We start from the raw sequence: 6,315 nt of genomic DNA on the forward strand, positions 1-6,315 counted from the left end.
TAATACTTGAGGTAGTTTGCCTGCTTATTAGATCATGTAAGTTTAGTTAACTTCAAAAAAAAGTAACCACAGTGCATCTACGCAGCTCCTGGAATTAACAGCTGTATAACAAACAAAGTTTATCAATCATTAACTTTAATGCCTTGGTAAGCTACATGAGCTCTAAAGCAAAAAACATCTTACTCGTAACACATGGTTACACCTCAAAGCCTGCACAAAAATCAAAGGGAAGAAATAAGCACACATGCACACGAATGACAGCCCCATCCCCTAAGTGTTCTCTTCTGCCCTATGAGGACACGTTAGATTTTGGTGTCTCTTGTCAGAAACCATACTTTTCATTTTCAACCCCTACTCCGAAAAAACCCCTTTTTTTTAAGGAAAAAAAAAAAAAAAAAGATCTAGTCAACCAAAAAGCCAAAACTAAAAAGCCCCATGCTCCTCCAGCCCCATGCTCCTCCAGCGGTGGCATCAGGCTGGGATGGGGTGAGAAGCATTTCAAGACTTCAGCAGACAGTTCAAAAGCCAAATGCCTCGTTCCCCCAGTGAGTGAGTGATAGCCTTTCTTTGCTGATGACACCGTAATGGCCCTTTCACACCTTTGTGAACTTTCTTCATTAAGTGCCAGCAACCTGCTAAGCAAATGGATGATCTACTTCAGTGACTCTCAGAGCAGAGGACAGACATTTCCTTCAGCAATGCCAGCTGAAGCAGCTTCATCATCCCCTCCACCATCCTTCTCCCCCTCCCGCCCCCAGAACTCATTCCCTCTTCTGCATTGTCACCTCAGTTAAAGAAAAATGTCCTTACTGCCATACCTCCATATATGATATTTCGTAAGAAAAAAAAGGAACTCCGCAGGACGTCTGTTTTGAATTGTTACAGGTTGATTTCTCAGCCACTTCTGTATTAATAAGTGAGCACCATGCAAGTTAACATAAGACTGTAGTTTGAAACACAGTTTAATAACTCAAAAAAAAAAAAAAAAAACCAAAAAAAACCCACCAACAAAACCACCCCGGAATGTATGAATGATTTTAAAACACAACATTCAGCAAGGAAGAAGACGGTAGGATAGGACTCTTAACTAGCCATCTATACAGCTGTGAGATTGCAGCCCAGAACTTCAGCCTGCTCTGATCACACATGGATTGCAGTCAGTACTCCTCACACGTATGCAAGGCATCACCCACAGCTTCCCAGGTTACGCACAAAGAGAAGGGAAAAGCTAACACCTCCCTTTCTCACATATGGTGCTAGCATATGTTGAAGAGACACCAGAATCGCAGAGCTGCAGGCGGGGAAGTAAAAACCTCTGCTTCAATCCATGGAGTGAACAGGGTCAATTCCAGGAGTTTAATACCAGCAGTATGTCAAAATACGGTGTACTGAGCTCCTGTGGTAAAACGAGGTAAAGATTTAAGTGATGATCATCTGGTTGACAGCCTGCAGGTCACACTGTTAGAGCAGTTACTGGTAGGATTACACAGAGCTGACAAAATAGCTGGTCTTTGGTCTCTTTATTAGAGAAGGCAGATAGAAGGTATGCTGAAGTCAGTAAGATGAAAACATATAAAATTCTTAAACCTAGATTATAACGCTGGAGTATTAGAAATTAAAGAAGTGCTTATGATCTCTATTTCTAAGAAACTAAATGACATAGAGAGTTCTAGACTAGATCATGGCATTGGTACATAATATTAAGAAGCAAAACTTTTTCAATTTTAAATTTTTTTGGCTTAAAGATTTCAACTGTTGGCTTCTTTTTTCCCCGGTAGGAAGACATATTCCACTGTTCAGTTAGCGAAATAGGAAATTATATTTTACTGTCGTGTTACTGAACTCTGGATTTTTACCACAGGGGGTGAAAACTGTTAAAAATTTGCCTAGTGCAGTTTAGACTGCTGACAGTTTTTATTGGCTACTCTCAAAGAGATGGCATGTTTGCACCCAAGGAATATATTCTCACTATACAGGCATAGCACAGAGTTCTGGGCTCCAACCCACTGTGTTAGAAGATACTGATATTGTGTGCTCACAAATCACAGCTGTAGGTATGGTTATTTGCAATCAGGAAAAATCAGGCAGGTAGCAAAGCTACTGCAAGTGCTGTGCCAAACCTAAGTACCTGATAAACGTAGTTAGCATCACCCCGGCCCATCTTGACATATCAGCCATGTTAAGCACCTGCTGAGGAAGAGTGAGGCTTTGTTATAATGCTGAACAGATAGCTCATAGTCACTGGCAGGGGTGGTCCGCCCTTCCTTGGTGCTCCCTCAGCTCCCAGAAACACAGTCAGGATCTCTCCTTGACCCAGTCCTCTCAAGTAAGCTGGTCCGGACTGTTAAATCAGGAGAAAGCAATTAACTTTTTTTTCCTCTTTCTGTAGGTTAATTTTCTAACAGTGCAGTGAACTGAAGTGATTCATCAAGGATCAGATGAGCACCAGTGCCAGCAAGGACACAATTCCTGGTAAGACACCCAGAATGCATGAAAGCTGCTCTCAGGAGCAGCAAGCCATTCACTTCATCACTCCAGACACTTTGTGTAATCTCAGCCTAGGTCCAAAGGATCAGCGATTATGTTGTTAGCTGTGGCCAGAGAAGAGGGGCAAGGAAGACAACTAATAGAAGCTTTTTATCCAGCCTTTCACAGCAATCAGTGAAGTATTAATTCTGCCCATCTTTTGCATAGGCAGGCACAAAAGTGCTTTTTTATAGCTACAGACTAAACACTTAAATTTAAAAGCACTACAGAGACACTTTAGTACAGAACACTAATTTGACAACTTTAGAAGCAGCAAGTGAGTTCAGATGCAGGGAAAGATTTGAGGCAATATTACTAACTTGGGCAAAAGCAGTCTGTATCATGCCAGAAAAGCAATTCATCTAAGCTAAACTTGGAAGTCCATTCTAGTTGTACAGAAAGCTAAGAACAATTTTATCCCAATCCACTGATAGCCTGTTCACCCAGAAGAAAGCAGAAAGTTTTGAAGCCCTGAGTCAGGGAAACTAGGGGTCCAACCACAGAGCAGCTTAAAAACCAAAAGGATTAAACAGACTGGCTGTACACTTTGCTTCAAAAACCATAAGCTGTATATTCCAGGCCTCACAAATATCGTGGTCTTTACATTATAAGCAGTGCAGGTTACAGAAATCACCAGGCCACCTAGCTCAAAGCTTCAAGTAAAATAAATAAATAAATATCTCAGCTTTCAAAAACAAGGAGAACGATCACAATGTAAGATCTCATGGAGTTAAGAATCCTGCCAAAGATCAGCTTTCGGGGCTTAAACAACAGTTCAGGGAATATACACTGCTACAGATCTCTACAGGATGTGCAGTTTGATTTGTGGTACCATATCTTGAAGTGTACTTCCCATATGAATTCTAAAAAAATGGCACCAAGGGTGGGATTCTGTGTTTACTGCCTCCTAAGGATCCATCATTTCTAATTGAAAATACAATATTTGTTAAAAATTAAGCACCAGATTCTTCAGCTTATCTCAGGATCTTATGCAGAATGGCAGTTCCTTCCTTGCATCATGAATGGCGGCAAACTTTTTAGCAGGGCCTGTTGGGACAGGACAAGGGGGAATGGCTTTAAACTAAAGGGTGGCAGATACAGACTAGATATAAGGAAGAAATTTTTTATGCTGAGGGTGTTGAAACACTGGAACAGGTTGCCCAGAGAGGTGGTGGATGCCCCCCCCCTGGAAACATTCAAGGTCAGGTTGGACGGGGCTCTGAGCAACCTGATCTGGTTGAAGATGTCCCTGCCCACGGCAGGGGGGTTGGACTAGATGACCTTTAGAGGTCCCTTCCAACCCAAACTATTCTAGGATTCTATGATTCCATGAATTAGTGTTAGCAATAAAAGGAAACGCATCTCCAAAGATGATACTCTGGTGCAGCTGTCTAGTAATTTCATCATCTTCAAACTGCATTCTCTGTTTCACCAGCACAATCAAAGAGCCTCCAAAGATTTTGTACAGAGATAACCTGTAGCTATGTATATAATGTCAACAAATGATATACCAAAAATGAACAAAATCCAGCTCACTTGCTTTCAGTTACCCCTCATTCTTCTTAGCTTTGGACAGCCAAAGGTAGGACAAACTTTGTTGGTAGGGCTTTTTTTTTTTTTTTTTTTTTAAAGAAACTAAAGCATCCAGATACAATCATGATTTCACAAAATGAACACACTTAATGGGGAATAAAGTACTTTGTGGGATCGCGTATCAGAGTAGAATTGCTTTTTAAAATCAAAGTTGTCATGAGCATTCTCTGCAAATATATATGACTACCTGGAAGCCATGCTTCTATTCAGCAGAAATGTAAAGCAACTCACTTTGCTGTACTCTGGTGATGCCAGATAACAAAGATTAAAAATCAGGAAAAAAAGCATAAAAGGAATACTGGGAACAGTCTGGCAGAAAAGGTGGAGACAACTGATGGGGACAGGGAGAAAAGGAAAATTTACTAACTTAATTTTCCCCTTCAAACCAAAATCTATAGTAGTAGTAATAAAAACAGACACAACTGACTGTATTCAGATACCTTAAATAATAATATACTAAATAATAAAATCATAAATCAAATTTATTTGTGATGTCAATATCATAAACTGAACTGGAACTGTGATAAACTGGAACAGTGATAAATTCAGCATCAGCAGCCCACAGAAAACTGTGTATATACACTGTGCATACACTTCTTCTTACTGTTTCCATCACTAAACAAATTCTTGCCCAGTTATATGTAGCTACTAGTCCCAGTTGCTGCTGAAAATCCACACATCATCAATCAAGCTCAACTGGTCACACAGGATGTATTATTGGAAGGTCAGTCTAATACTAGACAGCCAAGGTAATGTTGATGAGGGTAAGATTATAAAGTAAGTTTGACATTTTTATACTAAATCAGTTTTGAGTTATGTGTGGATAAAAGAAAAAAAAATCCTCAATTTATTTTTTTTTTCTTCCCAAAGTGATGAACAACCACTGCTTCAATCATTGCACAAAACCAGCCTGGGCAGTTATCCTCACACTTTCCACAAAGAATCTGTGTCCTTCCATAGGCTACACATAACCCATTCTGCACAGAAATGAATTTCCCATACCCCACAGTTCGCAAGTGGAATAAATCAACCTCAAGTTTAAGCTGATAACTGTTACATAAAATAAGTATGGATGGCCACAGCATTCAGACAGTTGTTACTACCATTCCTTAGCACAAAAAAAGCCGTAATCCTACTATGAGACTTTTCAAATATAAACCCACTAATATCCACATAAGAAAAGTATTAGCTCTTTACTAGACAAACTAAACAAGCTCCAAACAACATGAAAATCTCTCTGTAGGACTACCCAAACACATACTTTACCACTGTCTTCTCCATGGCAAACTGTTATTGCATCAGTCTTATGTTCACACTTGACCTGTTATTTTGTACCATGGGTCCATACCACCTCTCATCCCAGCTGGAAGGTCAACGAACAGTTGAGAAATGATGAAGAGCAGCTTTTTGAACCATCTCCCAGCACAAATGGACTAGCATTTTCAGTCTGCTTCAGAACTTTGACAGATACCCTAACAGCCCAACTGTGGTTAGGGCTTGTTTCACCTTGCCCCGAGACAGACCACAGAAACTTCACAATCAGATGCTACATCTCAGCTGGGATGCCATAGCCAAGAAACAAGCACTGGACATTACGACTACATGACACACAGTGTATGTTCAGCCATGAGATCAGGTCCCTGGTCTGTTACCTCCATCTTATTGCTCTGCTCCAGAATAAGCATGTTCTGGGTGACCTCCAGGTCAATACAGGGCATGACAGGGTCCAAGATCTCCACACAGGCACAGCCAAAAACTGTTCACATCCCTCCTTTCATATGCAGTTTACTAAATCAGTGTGTAGATGCACTAAATTAGACAGAGAAGAAAAAAAAATATATTGTGTTGAACACAATTTATTTATTTTTAATATACTGCATGCAAAAGATTTTTCTCTGTCAAATTGCGGTCTGTCAAATGTGGTTGCAGTTATCTATTTATAGTATGAAATAATGCCCCAATAAAACAACTTAGCTAGAGGAATATCACAGAAACCTACAGATGATCTTCTGAGAGAAAAAAATATTTAGTTTACAAAGAATATATATTGCACTGAGACTAAGAAAGGCATGTCAATGTCAGCTAAAGGAAAGGAAGGAATCCAATGATGACCCAAAAGGACTATAATTCACAGGATGAAGAAAGTGGATTACTCAAATGTACTCTTAAAAAAAATGAACTTTATAGGACATCCTC

The sequence above is a fragment of the Pygoscelis adeliae genome, unplaced genomic scaffold (genome assembly GCF_000699105.1).
Source record: "Pygoscelis adeliae isolate BGI_AS28 unplaced genomic scaffold, ASM69910v1 Scaffold232, whole genome shotgun sequence".
Classification (NCBI taxonomy): Eukaryota; Metazoa; Chordata; class Aves; order Sphenisciformes; family Spheniscidae; genus Pygoscelis; species Pygoscelis adeliae.